This window comes from Macaca mulatta, chromosome 17, assembly GCF_049350105.2.
Source record: "Macaca mulatta isolate MMU2019108-1 chromosome 17, T2T-MMU8v2.0, whole genome shotgun sequence".
Classification (NCBI taxonomy): Eukaryota; Metazoa; Chordata; class Mammalia; order Primates; family Cercopithecidae; genus Macaca; species Macaca mulatta.
In genome coordinates, this window is record NC_133422.1 from 44,569,570 (window position 1) to 44,586,835 (window position 17,266).

The window sequence follows — 17,266 nt, forward strand, 5'->3', positions numbered from 1 at the left end:
CAAGAAGCCTTTCCCTTAGACAGTTCTTGTGGAATTAAAAAAGTGATATTTGGAAGCCCATAGAGGGTTATGGTGAAAAAGGAAATATCCTCAGATAAAATCTGGAAAGAAGCTTTCTGAGAAACTGCTCTGTGATGTGTGACTTCCACTCACAGAGTTACATCTTTATTTCGTGGATCTCTTTGCTAGCCTTATTTCTGTGGAATCTGAGAACAGATATTTCGGATCCCGTTGAAGACTATAGGGTCAAAGGAAATATCCTCCGATAACAAAGAGAAAGAAGCTTTCTGAGAAACTTCTTTGTGTTCTGTGAAATCATCTCACAGAGTTACAGCTTTCCCCTCAAGAAGCCTTTCCCTTAGAAAGTTCTTGTGGTATTTGCAAAGTGATATTTGGAAGCCCATAGAGGGCTATGGTGAAAAAGGAAATATCCTCAACTGACATCTGAAAAGAAGCTTTCTGAGAAACTGCTTAGTGTTCTGTTAATTCACCTCACAGAGTTACATCTGTATTTCGTGGATCTCTTTGCTAGCCTTATTTCTGTGGAATCTGAGAACAGATATTTCGAATCCCTTTGAAGACTATAGGGTCAAAGGAAATATCCTCCGATAGCAAAGAGAAAGAAGCTTTCTGAGAAACTTCTTTGTGTTCTGTGAAATCATCTCACAGAGTTACAGCTTTCCCTTCAAGAAGCCTTTCGCTAACACAGTTCTTGTGGAATTGGCAAAGTGATATTTGGAAGCCCATAGAGGGCTATGATGAAAAAGGAAATATCCTCAGATGAAATCTGGAAAGAAGCTTTCTGAGAAACTGCTCTGTGATGTGTGACTTCCTCTCACAGAGTTACCTCTGTATTTCGTGGATGTCTTTGCTAGCCTTATTTCTGTGGAATCTGAGAACAGATATTTCGGATCCCTTTGAAGACTACAGGGCCAAAGGAAATATCCTCCGATAACAAAGAGAAAGGAGCTTTCTGAGAAACTTGTTTGTGTTCTGTGAAATCATCTCACAGAGTTACAGCTTTCCACTCAAGAAGCCTTTCGCTAAGACAGTTCTTGTGGAATTGGCAAAGTGATATTTGGGAGCCCATACAGGACTATGGTGAAAAAGGAAATATCCTCAGATGACATCTGGAAAGAAGCTTTCTGAGAAACTGCTTAGTGTTCTGTTAATTCATCTCACAGAGTTACATCTGTATTTCGTGGATCTCTTTGCTAGCCTTATTTCTGTGGAATCTGAGAACAGATATTTCAGATCCCTTTGAAGACTATAGGGCCAAAGGAAATATCCTCCGATAACAAAGAGAAAGAAGCTTTCTGAGAAACTTCTTTGGGTTCTGTGAAATCATCTCACAGAGTTACAGCTTTCCCCTCAAGAAGCCTTTCGCTAAGACAGTTCTTGTGGAATTGGCAAAGGGATATTTGGAAGCCCATAGAGGGCTATGGTGAAAAAGGAAATATCCTCAGATGAAATCTGGAAAGAAGCTTTCTGAGAAACTGCTCTGTGATGTGTGACTTCTACTCACAGAGTTACATTTGCATTTCGGGGATCTCTTTGCTAGCCTTATTTCTGTGGAATCTGAGAACAGATATTTCGGATCCCGTTGAAGACTATAGGGTCAAAGGAAATATCCTCCGATAACAAAGAGAAAGAAGCTTTCTGAGAAACTTCTTTGTGTTGTGTGAAATCATCTCACAGAGTTACAGCTTTCCCCTCAAGAAGCCTTTCCCTTAGACAGTTCTTGAGGAATTGGCAAAGTGATATTTGGAAGCCCATAGAGGACTATGGTGAAAAAGGAAATATCCTCATTTGAAATCTGGAAAGAAGCTTTCTGAGAAACTGCTTAGTGTTCTGTTAATTCATCTCACAGAGTTACATCTATATTTCGTGGATCTCTTTGCTAGCCTTATTTCTGTGGAATCTGAGAACAGATATTTCGGATCCCTTTGAAGACTATAGGGCCAAAGGAAATATCCTCCGATAACACAGAGAAAGAAGCTTTCTGAGAAACTTCTTTGTGTTCTGTGAAATCATCTCACAGAGTTACAGCTTTCCCCTCAAGAAGCCTTTCGCTAAGACAGTTCTTGTGGAATTGGCAAAGTGATATTTGGAAGCCCGTAGAGGGCTATGGTGAAAAAGGAAATATCCTCAGATGAAATCTGGAAAATAGCTTTCTGAGAAACTGCTCTGTGATGTGTGACTTCCACTCACAGAGTTACATCTCTATTTCGTGGATGTCTTTGCTAGCCTTATTTCTGTGGAATCTGAGAACAGATATTTCGGATCCCTTTGAAGACTATAGGGCCAAAGGAAATATCCTCCGATAACAAAGAGAAAGAAGCTTTCTGAGAAACTTCTTTGGGTTCTGTGAAATCATCTCACAGAGTTACAGCTTTCCCCTCAAGAAGCCTTTCGCTAAGACAGTTCTTGTGGAATTGGTAAAGGGATATTTGGAATCCCAAAGAGGGCTATGGTGAAAAAGGAAATATCCTCAGATGAAATCTGGAAAGAAGCTTTCTGAGAAACTGCTCTGTGTTCTGTGACTTCCACTCACACAGTTACATCTGTATTTCGTGGATCTCTTTGCTAACCTTATTTCTGTGGAATCTGAGAACAGATATTTCGGATTCCTTTGAAGACTATAGGGCCAAAGGAAATATCCTCCGATAACACAGAGAAAGAAGCTTTCTGAGAAACTTCTTTGTGTTCTGTGAAATCATCTCACAGAGTTACAGCTTTCCCCTCAAGATGCCTTTCGCTAAGACAGTTCTTGTGGAATTGGCAAAGGGATATTTGGGAGCCCATAGAGGCCTATGGTGAAAAAGGAAATATCCTCAGATGAAATCTGGAAAGAAGCTTTCTGAGAAACTGCTTAGTGTTCTGTTAATTCATCTCACATAGTTACATCTGTATTTCGTGGATCTCTTTGCTAGCCTTATTTCTGTGGAATCTGAGAACAAATATTTCGGATCCCTTTGAAGACTATAGGTCCAAAGGAAATATCCTCCGATAACAAAGAGAAAGAAGCTTTCTGAGAGACTTCTTTGTGTTCTGTGAAATCATCTCACAGAGTTACAGCTTTCCCTTCAAGAAGCCTTTCCCTTAGACAGTTCTTGTGGAATTAAAAAAGTGATATTTGGAAGCCCGTAGAGGGTTATGGTAAAAAAGGAAATATCCTCAGATGAAATCTGGAAAGAAGCTTTCTGATAAACTGCTTAGTGTTCTGTTAATTCACCTCACAGAGTTACATCTGTACTTCGTGGATCTCTTTGCTAGCCTTATTTCTGTGGAATCTGAGAACAGATATTTCGGATCCCGTTGAAGAATATAGGGTCAAAGGAAATATCCTCCGATAACAAAGAGAAAGAAGCTTTCTGAGAAACTTCTTTGTGTTCTGTGAAATCATCTCACAGAGTTACAGCTTTCCCTTCAAGAAGCCTTTCCCTTAGACAGTTCTTGTGGAATTGGCAAAGTGATATTTGGGAGCCCACAGAGGACTATGGTGAAAAAGGAAATATCCTCAGATGAAATCTGGAAAGAAGCTTTCTGAGAAACTGCTTAGTGTTCTGTTAATTCATCTCACAGAGTTACATCTGTATTTCGTGGATCTCTTTGCTAGCCTTATTTCTATTGAATCTGAGAACAGATATTTCGGATCCCTTTGAAGACTACTGCGCCAAAGGAAATATCCTCCGATAACAAAGAGAAAGAAGCTTTCTGAGAAACTTCTTTGTGTTCTGTGAAATCATCTCACAAAGTTACAGCTTTCCCCTCAAGAAGCCTTTCGCTAAGACAGTTCTTGTGGAATTGGCAAAGGGATATTTGGGAGCCCCTAGAGGCCTATGGTGAAAAAGGAAATATCCTCAGATGAAATCTGGAAAGAAGCTTTCTGAGAAACTGCTCTGTGATGTGTGACTTCCACTCACAGAGTTACATCTGTATTTCGTGGATCTCTTTGCTAGCCTTATTTCTGTGGAATCTGAGAACAGATATTTCGGATACCTTTGACGACTATAGGGCCAAAGGAAATATCCTCCGATAACAAAGAGAAAGAAGCTTTCTGAGAAACTTCTTTGTGTTCTGTGAAATCATCTCACAGAGTTACAGCTTTCCCCTCAAGAAGCCTTTCGCAAAAACAGTTCTTGTGGAATTGGCAAAGTGATATTTGGAAGCCCATAGAGGGCTATGGTGAAAAAGGAAATATCCTCAGATGAAATCTGGAAAGAAGCTTTCTGAAAAACTGCTCTGTGATGTGTTGCTTCCACTCACAGAGTTACATCTGTATTTCGTGGATCTCTTTGGTAGCCTTATTTCTGTGGAATCTGATAACAGATATTTCGGATCCCTTTGAAGACTATAGGGCCAAAGAAGTATCGTCCGATAACAAAGAGAAAGAAGCTTTCTGAGAAACTTCTTTGGGTTCTGTGAAATCATCTCACAGAGTTACAGCTTTCCCCTCAAGAAGCCTTTCGCTAAGACAGTTCTTGTGGAATTTTCAGAGGGATATTTGGAAGCCCATAGAGGGTTATGGTGAAAAAGGAAATATCCTCAGATGAAATCTGGAAAGAAGCTTTCTGAGAAACTGCTTAGTGTTCTGTTAATTCACCTCACAGAGTTACATCAGTATTTCCTGGATCTCTTTGCTAGCCTTATTTCTGTGGAATCTGAGAACAGATATTTCGGATTCCTTTGAAGACTATAGGGCCAAAGGAAATATCCTCCGATAACACAGAGAAAGAAGCTTTCTGAGAAACTTCTTTGTGTTCTGTGAAATCATCTCAAAGAGTTACAGCTTTCCCCTCAAGAAGCCTTTCGCTAAGACAGTTCTTGTGGAATTGGCAAAGGGATATTTGGGAGCCCATAGAGGCTATGGTGAAAAAGGAAATATCCTCAGATGAAATCTGGAAAGAAGCTTTCTGAGAAACTGCTTAGTGTTCTGTTAATTCATCTCACAGAGTTACATCTGTATTTCGTGGATCTCTTTTCTAGCCTTATTTCTGTGGAATCTGAGAACAGATATTTCGGTTCCCTTTGAAGACTATAGGGCCAAAGGAAATATCCTCCGATAACAAAGAGAAAGAAGCTTTCTGAGAGACTTCTTTGTGTTCTGTGAAATCATCTCACAGAGTTACAGCTTTCCCTTCAAGAAGCCTTTCCCTTTGACAGTTCTTGTGGAATTAGCAAAGTGATATTTGGAAGCCCATAGAGGGTTATGGTGAAAAAGGAAATATCCTCAGATGAAATCTGGAAAGAAGCTTTCTGAGAAACTGCTTAGTGTTCTGTTAATTCACCTCACAGAGTTACATCTGTACTTCGTGGATCTCTTCGCTAGCCTTATTTCTGTGGAATCTGAGAACAGATATTTCGGATCCCGTTGAAGAATATAGGGTCAAAGGAAATATCCTCCGATAACAAAGAGAAAGAATCTTTCTGAGAAACTTCTTTGTGTTCTGTGAAATCATCTCACAGAGTTACAGCTTTCCCTTCAAGAAGCCTTTCCCTTAGACAGTTCCTGTGGAATTGGTAAAGTGATATTTGGAAGCCCATAGAGGGCTATGGTGAAAAATAAAATATCGTCAGAAGAAATCTGGAAAGAAGCTTTCTGAGAAACTGCTCTGTGATGTGTGACTTCCACTCACAGAGTTACATCTGTATTTCGTGGATCTCTTTGCTAGCCTTATTTCTGTGGAATCTGAGAACACATATTTCGGATCCCTTTGAAGACTATAGGGCCAAAGGAAATATCCTCCGATAACAAAGAGAAACAAGCTTTCTGAGAAACTTCTTTGTGTTCTGTGAAATCATCTCACAGAGTTACAGCTTTCCACTCAAGAAGCCTTTCGCTAAGACAGTTCTTGTGGAATTGGCAAAGGGATATTTGGGAGCCCATAGAGGACTATGGTGAAAAAGGAAATATCCTCAGATGAAATCTGGAAAGAAGCTTTCTGAGAAACTGCTTAGTGTTCTGTTAATTCATCTCACAGAGATACATCTGTATTTCGTGGATCTCTTGGCTAGCCTTATTTCTGTGGAATCTGAGAACAGATATTTCGGATCCCTTTGAAGACTATAGGGCCAAAGAAGTATCCTCCGATAACAAAGAGAAAGAAGCTTTCTGAGAAACTTCTTTGGGTTCTGTGAAATCATCTCACAGAGTTACAGCTTTCCACTCAAGAAGCCTTTTGCTAAGACAGTTCTTGTGGAATTTTCAGAGGGATATTTGGAAGCCCATAGAGGGCTAGGGTGAAAAAAGAAATATCCTCAGATGAAATCTGGAGAGAAGATTTCTGAGAAACTGCTCTGTGATGTGTGACTTCCACTCACAGAGTTACATCTGTATTTCGTGGATCCCTTTGCTAGCCTTATTTCTGTGGAATCAGAGAACTGATATTTCGGATCCCTTTGAAGACTAGAGGGCCAAAGGAAATATCCTCCGATAACAAAGAGAAAGAAGCTTTCTGAGAAACTTCTTTGAGTTCTGTGAAATCATCTAACAGAGTTACAGCTTTCCCCTCAAGAAGCCTTTCGCTAAGACAGTTCTTGTGGAATTGGCAAAGGGATATTTGGAAGCCCATAGAGGGCTATGGTGAAAAAGGAAATATCCTCAGATGAAATCTGGAAAGAAGCTTTCTGAGAAACTGCTCTGTGATGTGTGACTTCCACTCACAGAGTTACATCTGTATTTCGTGGGTCTCTTTGCTAGCCTTATTTCTGTGGAATCTGAGAACAGATATTTCGGATTCCTTTGAAGACTATAGGGCCAAAGAAAATATCCTCCGATAACACAGAGAAAGAAGCTTTCTGCGAAACTTCTTTGTGTTCTGTGAAATCATCTCACAGAGTTACAGCTTTCACCTCAAGAAGCCTTTCGCTAAGACAGTTCTTGTGGAATTGGCAAAGTGATATTTGGGAGCCCATAGAGGCCTATGGTGAAAAAGGAAATATACTCAGATGAAATCTGGAAAGAAGCTTTCTGAGAAACTGCTTAGTGTTCTGTTAATTCACCTCACAGAGTTACATCTGTATTTTGTGGATGTCTTTGCTAGCCTTATTTCTGTGGAATCTGAGAACAGATATTTCGGATCCCTTTGAAGATTATAGGGCCAAAGGAAATATCCTCCGATAACAAAGAGAAGGAAGCTTTCTGAGAAACTTCTTTGTGTTCTGTGAAATCATCTCACAGAGTTACAGCTTTCCCTTCAAGAAGCCTTTCCCTTAGACAGTTCTTGTGGAATTGGCAAAGTGATATTTGGAAGCCCATAGAGGGCTATGGTGAAAAAGGAAATATCCTCAGATGGAATCTGGAAAGATGCTTTCAGAGAAACTGCTTAGTGTTCTGTTAATTCATCTCACAGAGTTACATCTGTATTTCGTGGATCTCTTTGCTAGCCTTATTTCTGTGGAATCTGAGAACAGATATTTCGGATCCCTTTGAAGACTATAGGGCCAAAGGAAATATCCTCCGATAACAAAGAGAAAGAAGCTTTCTGAGAAACTTCTTTGTGTTCTGTGAAATCATCTCACAGAGTTACAGCTTTCCTCTCAAGAAGCCTTTCGCTAAGACAGTTCTTGTGGAATTTTCAGAGGGATATTTGGAAGCCCATAGAGGGTTATGGTGAAAAAGGAAATATCCTCAGATGAAATCTGGAAAGAAGCTTTCTGAGAAACTGCTTAGTGTTCTGTTAATTCACCTCACAGAGTTACATCAGTATTTCCTGGATCTCTTTGCTAGCCTTATTTCTGTGGAATATGAGAACAGATATTTCGGATCCCGTTGAAGACTATAGGGTCAAAGGAAATATCCTCCGATAACAAAGAGAAAGAAGCTTTCTGAGAAACTTCTTTGTGTTCTGTGAAATCATCTCACAGAGTTACAGCTTTCCCCCAAGAAGCCTTTCCCTTAGACAGTTCTTGTGGAATTGGCAAAGTGATATTTGGAAGCCCATAGAGGACTATGGTGAAAAAGGAAATATCGGCAGATGAAATCTGGAAAGAAGCTTTCTGAGAAACTGCTTAGTGTTCTGTTAATTCATCCCACAGAGTTACATCTGTATTTCGTGGATCTCTTTGCTTGCCTTATTTCTGTGGAATCTGAGAACAGATATTTCGGATCCCTTTGAAGACTATACGGCCAAAGGAAATATCCTCCGATAACAAAGAGAAAGAAGCTTTCTGAGAAACTTCTTTGTGTTCTGTGAAATCATCTCACAAAGTTACAGCTTTCCCCTCAAGAAGCCTTTCGCTAAGACAGTTCTTGTGGAATCGGCAAAGTGATATTTGGAAGCCCATAGAGGGCTATGGTGAAAAAGGAAATATCCTCAGATGAAATCTGGAAAGAAGCTTTCTGAGAAACTGCTCTGTGATGTGTTGCTTCCACTCACAGAGTTACATCTGTATTTCGTGGATCTCTTTGGTAGCCTTATTTCTGTGGAATCTGAGAACAGATATTTCGGATCCCTTTGAAGACTATAGGGCCAAAGGAAATATCCTCCGATAACAAAGAGAAAGAAGCTTTCTGAGAAACTTCTTTGTGTTCTGTGAAATCATCTCACAGAGTTACAGCTTTCCCCTCAAGAAGCCTTTCGTTAAGACAGTTCTTGTGGAATTGGAATAGGGATATTTGGGAGCCCATAGAAGTCTATGGTGAAAAAGGAAATATCCTCAGATGGAATCTGGAAAGAAGCTTTCTGAGAAACTGCTTAGTGTTCTGTTAATTCATCTCACAGAGTTACATCTGTATTTCGTGGATCTCTTTGCTAGCCTTATTTCTGTGGAATCTGAGAACAGATATTTCGGATTCCTTTGAAGACTATAGGGCCAAAGGTAATATCCTCCGATAACAAAGAGAAAGAAGCTTTCTGAGAAACTTCTTTGTGTTCTGTGAAATCATCTCACAGAGTCACAGCTTTCCCTTCAAGAAGCCTTTCCCTTAGACAGTTCTTGTGGAATTAAAAAAGTGATATTTGGAAGCACATAGAGGGTTATGGTGAAAAAGGAAATATCCTCAGATAAAATCTGGAAAGAAGCTTTCTGAGAAACTGCTTAGTGTTCTGTTAATTCACCTCACAGAGTTACATCAGTATTTCCTGGATCCCTTTGCTAGCCTTATTTCTGTGGAATCTGAGAACAGATATTTCGGATCCCGTTGAAGACTATAGGGTCAAAGGAAATATCCTCCGATAATAAAGAGAAAGAAGCTTTCTGAGAAACTTCTTTGTGTTTTGTGAAATCATCTCACAGAGTTACAGCTTTCCCCTCAAGAAGCCTTTCCCTTAGACAGTTCTTGTGGAATTGGCAAAGTGATATTTGGAAGCCCATAGAGGACTATGGTGAAAAAGGAAATATCCTCAGATGAAATCTGGAAAGAAGCTTTCTGAGAAACTGCTTAGTGTTCTGTTAATTCATCTCACAGAGTTACATCTGTATTTCGTGGATCTCTTTGCTAGCCTTATTTCTGTGGAATCTGAGAACAGATATTTCGGATCCCTTTGAAGACTATAGGGCCAAAGGAAATATCCTCCGATAACAAAGAGAAAGAATCTTTCTGAGAAACTTCTTTGTGTTCTGTGAAATCATCTCACAGAGTTACAGCTTTCCCTTCAAGAAGCCTTTCCCTTAGACAGTTCTTGTGGAATTGGCAAAGTGATATTTGGAAGCCCATAGAGGGCTATGGTGAAAAAGGAAATATCCTCAGATGAAATCTGGAAAGAAGCTTTCTGAGAAACTGCTCTGTGATGTGTGACTTCCACTCACAGAGTTACATCTGTATTTCGTGGATCTCTTTGCTAGCCTTATTTCTGTGGAATCTGAGAACAGATATTTCGGATCCCTTTGAAGACTATAGGGCCAAAGGAAATATCCTCCGATAACACAGAGAAAGAAGCTTTCTGAGAAACTTCTTTGTGTTCTGTGAAATCATCTCACAGAGTCACAGCTTTCCATTCAAGAAGCCTTTCGCTAAGACAGTTCTTGTGGAATTGGCAAAGTGATATTTGGGAGCCCATAGAGGGCTATGGTGAAAAAGGAAATATCCTCAGATGAAGTCTGGAAATAAGCTTTCTGAGAAACTGCTTAGTGTTCTGTTAATTCATCTCACAGAGTTACATCTGTATTTCGTGGATCTCCTTGCTAGCCTTATTTCTGTGGAATCTGAGAACAGATATTTCGGATTCCTTTGAAGACTATAGGGCCAAAGGAAATATCCTCCAATAACAAAGAGAAAGAAGCTTTCTGAGAGACTTCTTTGTGTTCTGTGAAATCATCTCACAGAGTTACAGCTTTCCCTTCAAGAAGCCTTTCCCTTAGACAGTTCTTGTGGAATTAGCAAAGTGATATTTGGAAGCCCGTAGAGGGTTATGGTGAAAAAGGAAATATCCTCAGATGAAATCTGGAAAGAAGCTTTCTGAGAAACTGCTTAGTGTTCTGTTAATTCATCTCACAGAGTTACATCTGTATTTCGTGGATCTCTTTGCTAGCCTTATTTCTGTGGAATCTGAGAACAGATATTTCGGATCCCTTTGAAGACTATAGGGCCAAAGGAAATATCCTCCGATAACAAAGAGAAAGTAGCTTTCTGAGAAACGTCTTTGGGTTTTGTGAAATCATCTCACAGAGTTACAGCTTTCCCCTCAAGAAGCCTTTCGTTAAGACAGTTATTGTGGAATTGGCAAAGGGATATTTGGAAGCCCATAGAGGGCTATGGTGAAAAAGGAAATATCCTCAGATGAAATCTGGAAAGAAGCTTTCTGAGAAACTGCTCTGTGATGTGTGACTTCCACTCACAGAGTTACATCTGTATTTCGTGGATCTCTTTGCTAGCCTTATTTCTGTGGAATCTGAGAACAGATATTTCGGATTCCTTTGAAGACTATAGGGCCAAAGGAAATATCCTCCGATAACAAAGAGAAAGAAGCTTTCTGAGAAACTTCTTTGTGTTCTGTGAAATCATCTCACAGAGTGACAGCTTTCCCCTCAAGACGCCTTTCGCTAAGACAGTTCTTGTGGAATTGGCAAAGGGATATTTGGGAGCCCATAGAGGCCTATGGTGAAAAAGGAAATATCCTCAGATGAAATCTGGAAAGAAGCTTTCTGAGAAACTGCTTAGGGTTCTGTTAATTCATCTCACAGAGTTACATCTGTATTTCGTGGATCTCTTTGCTAGCATTATTTCTGTGGAATCTGAGAACAGATATTTCGGATCCCTTTGAAGACTATAGGGCCAAAGGAAATATCCGCCGATAACAAAGAGAAAGAAGCTTTCTGAGAAACTTCTTTGTATTCTGTGAAATCAGCTCACAGAGTTACAGCTTTCCCCTCAAGAAGCCTTTCGCTAAGACAGTTCTTGTGGAATTGGCAAAGTGATATTTGGAAGCCCATAGAGGGCTATGGTGAAAAAGGAAATATCCTCAGATGAAATCTAGAAAGAAGCTTTCTGAGAAACTGCTCTGTGATGTGTGACTTCCACTCACAGAGTTACATCTGTATTTCGTGGATCTCTTTGCTAGCCTTATTTCTGTGGAATCTGAGAACAGATATTTCGGATCCCCCTGAAGACTATAGGGCCAATGGAAATATCCTCCGATAACAAAGAGAAAGAAGCTTTCTGAGAAACTTCTTTGTGTTCTGTGAAATCATCTCAGAGAGTTACAGCTTTCCCCTCAAGAAGCCTTTCGCTAAGACTGTTCTTGTGGAATTGGCAAAGGGATATTTGAGAGCCCATAGAGGCCTATGGTGAAACAGAAAATATCCTCAGATGGAATCTGGAAAGAAGCTTTCTGAGAAACTGTTAAGTGTTCTGTTAATTCATCTCACAGAGTTACATCTGTATTTCGTGGATCCCTTTGCTAGCCTTATTTCTGTGGAATCAGAGAACTGATATTTCGGATTCCTTTGAAGAATATAGGGCCAAAGGAAATATCCTCCGACAACACAGAGAAAGAAGCTTTCTGAGAAACTTCTTTGTGTTCTGTGAAATCATCTCACAAAGTTACAGCTTGCCCTTCAAGAAGCCTTTCGCTAAGACAGTTCTTTTGGAATTGGCAAAGGGATATTTGGGAGCCCATAGAGGCCTCTGTTGAAAAAGGAAATATCCTCAGATGAAATCTGGAAAGTAGCTTTCTGAGAAACTGCTTAGTGTTCTGTTAATTCATCTCACAGAGTTACATCTGTATTTCGTGGATCTCTTTGCTAGCCTTATTTCTATGGAATCTGAGAACAGATATTTCGGATCCCTTTGAAGACTATAGGGCCAAAGGAAATATCCTCCGATAACAAAGAGAAAGAAGCTTTCTGAGAAACTTCTTTGTGTTCTGTGAAATCATCTCACAGAGTTACAGCTTTCCCCTCCAGAAGCCTTTCGCTAAGACAGTTCTTGTGGAATTGGCAAAGGGATATTTGGATGCCCAAAGAGGGCTATGGTGAAAAAGGAAATATCCTCAGATGAAATTTGGAAAGAAGCTTTCTGAGAAACTGCTCTGTGATGTGTGACTTCCACTCACAGAGTTACATCTGCATTTCGTGGATCTCTTTGCTAGCCTTATTTCTGTGGAATCTGAGAACAGATATTTCGGATACCTTTGAAGACTATAGGGCCAAAGGAAATATCCTCCGATAACAGAGAGAAAGAAGCTTTCTGAGAAACTTCTTTGTGTTCTGTGAAATCATCTCACAGAGTTACAGCTTTCCCCTCAAGAAGCCTTTCGCAAAGACAGTTCTTGTGGTATTGGCAAAGTGATATTTGGAAGCCCATAGAGGGCTATGGTGAAAAAGGAAATATCCTCACATGAAATCTGGAAAGAAGCTTTCTGAGAAACTGCTCTGTGATGTGTTGCTTCCACTCACAGAGTTACATCTGTATTTCGTGGATCTCTTTGCTAGCCTTATTTCTTTGGAATCTGAGAACAGATATTTCGGATCCCTTTGAAGACTATATGGCCAACGGAAATATCCTCCGATAACAAAGAGAAAGACGCTTTCTGAGAAACTTCTTTGGGTTCTGTGAAATCATCTCACAGAGTTACAGCTTTCCCCTCAAGAAGCCTTTCGCTAAGACAGTTCTTGTGGAATTGGCAAAGGGATATTTGGAATCCCATAGAGGGCTATGGTGAAAAAGGAAATATCCTCAGATGAAATCTGGAAAGAAGCTTTCTGAGAAACTGCTCTGTGTTCTGTGACTTCCACTCACAGAGTTACATCTGTATTTCGTGGATCTCTTTGCTAGCCTTATTTCTGTGGAATCTGAGAACAGATATTTCGGATTCCTTTGAAGACTATAGGGCCAAAGGAAATATCCTCCGATAACAAAGAGAAAGAAGCTTTCTGAGAAACTTCTTTGTGTTCTGTGAAATCATCTCACAGAGTTACAGCTTTCCCCTCAAGAAGCCTTTCGCTAAGACAGTTCTTGTGGAATTGGCAAAGGGATATTTGGGAGCCCATAGAGGCCTATGTTGAAAAAGGAAATATCCTCAGATGAAATCTGGAAAGAAGGTTTCTGAGAAACTGCTTAGTGTTCTGTTAATTCATCTCACAGAGTTACATCTGTATTTCGTGGATCTCTTTGCTAGCCTTATTTCTGTGGAATCTGAGAACAGATATTTCGGATCCCGTTGAAGACTATAGGGTCAAAGGAAATATCCTCCGATAACAAAGAGAAAGAAGCTTTCTGAGAAACTTCTTTGTGTTCTGTGAAATCATCTCACAGAGTTACAGCTTTCCCTTCAAGAAGCCTTTCCCTTAGACAGTTCTTGTGGAATTGGCAAAGTGATATTTGGAAGCCCATAGAGGGCTATGGTGAAAAAGGAAATATCCTCAGATGAAATCTGGAAAGAAGCTTTCTGAGAAACTGCTCTGTGTTCTGTGACTTCCACTCACAGAGTTACATCTGTATTTCGTGGATCTCTTTGCTAGCCTTATTTCTGTGGAATCTGAGAACAGATATTTCGGATTCCTTTGAAGACTATAGGGCCAAAGGAAATATCCTCCGATAACACAGAGAAAGAAGCTTTCTGAGAAACTTCTTTGTGTTCTGTGAAATCATCTCACAGAGTTACAGCTTTCCCCTAAAGAAGCCTTTCGCTAAGACAGTTCTTGTGGAATTGGCAAAGGGATATTTGGGAGCCCATAGAGGCCTATGGTGAAAAAGGAAATATCCTCAGATGAAATCTGGAAAGAAGCTTTCTGAGAAACTGCTTAGTGTTCTGTTAATTCATCTCACAGAGTTACATCTGTATTTCGTGGATCTCTTTGCTAGCCTTATTTCTGTGGAATCTGAGAACAGATATTTCGGATCCCTTTGAAGACTATAGGGCCAAAGGAAATATCCTCAGATAACAAAGAGAAAGAAGCTTTCTGAGAGACTTCTTTGTGTTCTGTGAAATCATCTCACAGAGTTACAGCTTTCCCTTCAAGAAGCCTTTCCCTTAGATAGTTCTTGTGGAATTAGCAAAGTGATATTTGGAAGCCCATAGAGGGTTATGGTGAAAAAGGAAATATCCTCAGATGAAATCTGGAAAGAAGCTTTCTGAGAAACTGCTTAGTGTTCTGTTAATTCACCTCACAGAGTTACATCTGTATTTCGTGGATCTCTTTGCTAGCCTTATTTCTGTGGAATCTGAGAACAGATATTTCGGATCCCTTTGAAGACTATATGGCCAAAGGAAATATCCTCCGATAACACAGAGAAAGAAGCTTTCTGAGAAACTTCTTTGTGTTCTGTGAAATCATCTCACAGAGTTACAGCTTTCCCCTCAAGAAGCCTTTCGCTAAGACAGTTCTTGTGGAATTGGCAAAGGGATATTTGGGAGCCCATTGAGGCCTATGGTGAAAAAGGAAATATCCTCAGATGAAATCTGGAAAGAAGCTTTCTGAGAAACTGCTTAGTGTTCTGTTAATTCATCTCACAGAGTTACATCTGTATTTCGTGGATCTCTTTGCTAGCCTTATTTCTGTGGAATCTGAGAACAGATATTTCGGATCCCTTTGAAGACTATAGGGCCAAAGGAAATATCCTCCGATAACAAAGAGAAAGAAGCTTTCTGAGAGACTTCTTTGTGTTCTGTGAAATCATCTCACAGAGTTACAGCTTTCCCTTCAAGAAGCCTTTCCCTTTGACAGTTCTTGTGGAATTAGCAAAGTGATATTTGGAAGCCCATAGAGGGTTATGGTGAAAAAGGAAATATCCTCAGATGAAATCTGGAAAGAAGCTTTCTGAGAAACTGCTTAGTGTTCTGTTAATTCACCTCACAGAGTTACATCTGTACTTCGTGGATCTCTTCGCTAGCCTTATTTCTGTGGAATCTGAGAACAGATATTTCGGATCCCGTTGAAGAATATAGGGTCAAAGGAAATATCCTCCGATAACAAAGAGAAAGAATCTTTCTGAGAAACTTCTTTGTGTTCTGTGAAATCATCTCACAGAGTTACAGCTTTCCCTTCAAGAAGCCTTTCCCTTAGACAGTTCTTGTGGAATTGGCAAAGTGATATTTGGAAGCCCATAGAGGGCTATGGTGAAAAATGAAATATCGTCAGATGAAATCTGGAAAGAAGCTTTCTGAGAAACTGCTCTGTGATGTGTGACTTCCACTCACAGAGTTACATCTGTATTTCGTGGATCTCTTTGCTAGCCTTATTTCTGTGGAATCTGAGAACAGATATTTCGGATCCCTTTGAAGACTATAGGGCCAAAGGAAATATCCTCCGATAACAAAGAGAAAGAAGCTTTCTGAGAAACTTCTTTGTGTTCTGTGAAATCATCTCACAGAGTTACAGCTTTCCACTCAAGAAGCCTTTCACTAAGACAGTTCTTGTGGAATTGGCAAAGTGATATTTGGCAGCCCATAGAGGACTATGGTGAAAAAGGAAATATCCTCAGATGAAATCTGGAAAGAAGCTTTCTGAGAAACTGCTTAGTGTTCTGTTTATTCATCTCACAGAGATACATCTGTATTTCGTGGATCTCTTGGCTAGCCTTATTTCTGTGGAATCTGAGAACAGATATTTCGGATCCCTTTGAAGACAATAGGGCCAAAGAAGTATCCTCCGGTAACAAAGAGAAAGAAGCTTTCTGAGAAACTTCTTTGGGTTCTGTGAAATCATCTCACAGAGTTACAGCTTTCCCCTCAAGAAGCCTTTCGCTAAGACAGTTCTTGTGGAATTTTCAGAGGGATATTTGGAAGCCCATAGAGGGCTAGGGTGAAAAAGGAAATATCCTCAGATGAAATCTGGAGAGAAGCTTTCTGAGAAACTGCTCTGTGATGTGTGACTTCCACTCACAGAGTTACATCTGTATTTCGTGGATCCCTTTGCTAGCCTTATTTCTGTGGAATCAGAGAACTGATATTTCGGATTCCTTTGAAGACTATAGGGCCAAAGGATATATCCTCCGATAACACAGAGAAAGAAGCTTTCTGAGAAACTTCTTTGTGTTCTGTGAAATCATCTCACAAAGTTACAGCTTGCCCTTCAAGAAGCCTTTCGCTAAGACAGTTCTTTTGGAATTGGCAAAGGGATATTTGGGAGCCCATAGAGGCCTCTGGTGAAAAAGGAAATATCCTCAGATGAAATCTGGAAAGTAGCTTTCTGAGAAACTGCTTAGTGTTCTGTTAATTCATCTCACAGAGTTACATCTGTATTTCGTGGATCTCTTTGCTAGCCTTATTTCTATGGAAATTGAGAACAGATATTTCGGATCCCTTTGAAGACTATAGGGCCAAAGGAAATATCCTCCGATAACAAAGAGAAAGAAGCTTTCTGAGAAACTTCTTTGTGTTCTGTGAAATCATCTCACAAAGTTACAGCTTTCCCCTCAAGAAGCCTTTCGCTAAGACAGTTCTTGTAGAATCGGCAAAGGGATATTTGGGAGCCCATAGAGGCCTATGGTGAAAAAGGAAATATCCTCAGATGAAATCTGGAAAGAAGCTTTCTGAGAAACTGCTCTGTGATGTGTGACTTCCACTCACAGAGTTACATCTGTATTTCGTGGATCTCTTTGCTAGCCTTATTTCTGTGGAATCTGAGAACAGATATTTCGGATACCTTTGATGACTATAGGGCCAAAGGAAATATCCTCCGATAACAAAGAGAAAGAAGCTTTCTGAGAAACTTCTTTGTGTTCTGTGAAATCATCTCACAGAGTTACAGCTTTCCCCTCAAGAAGCCTTTCGCAAAGACAGTTCTTGTGGAATTGGCAAAGTGATATTTGGAAGCCCATAGAGGGCTATGGTGAAAAAGGAAATATCCTCTGATGAAATCTGGAAAGAAGCTTTCTGAG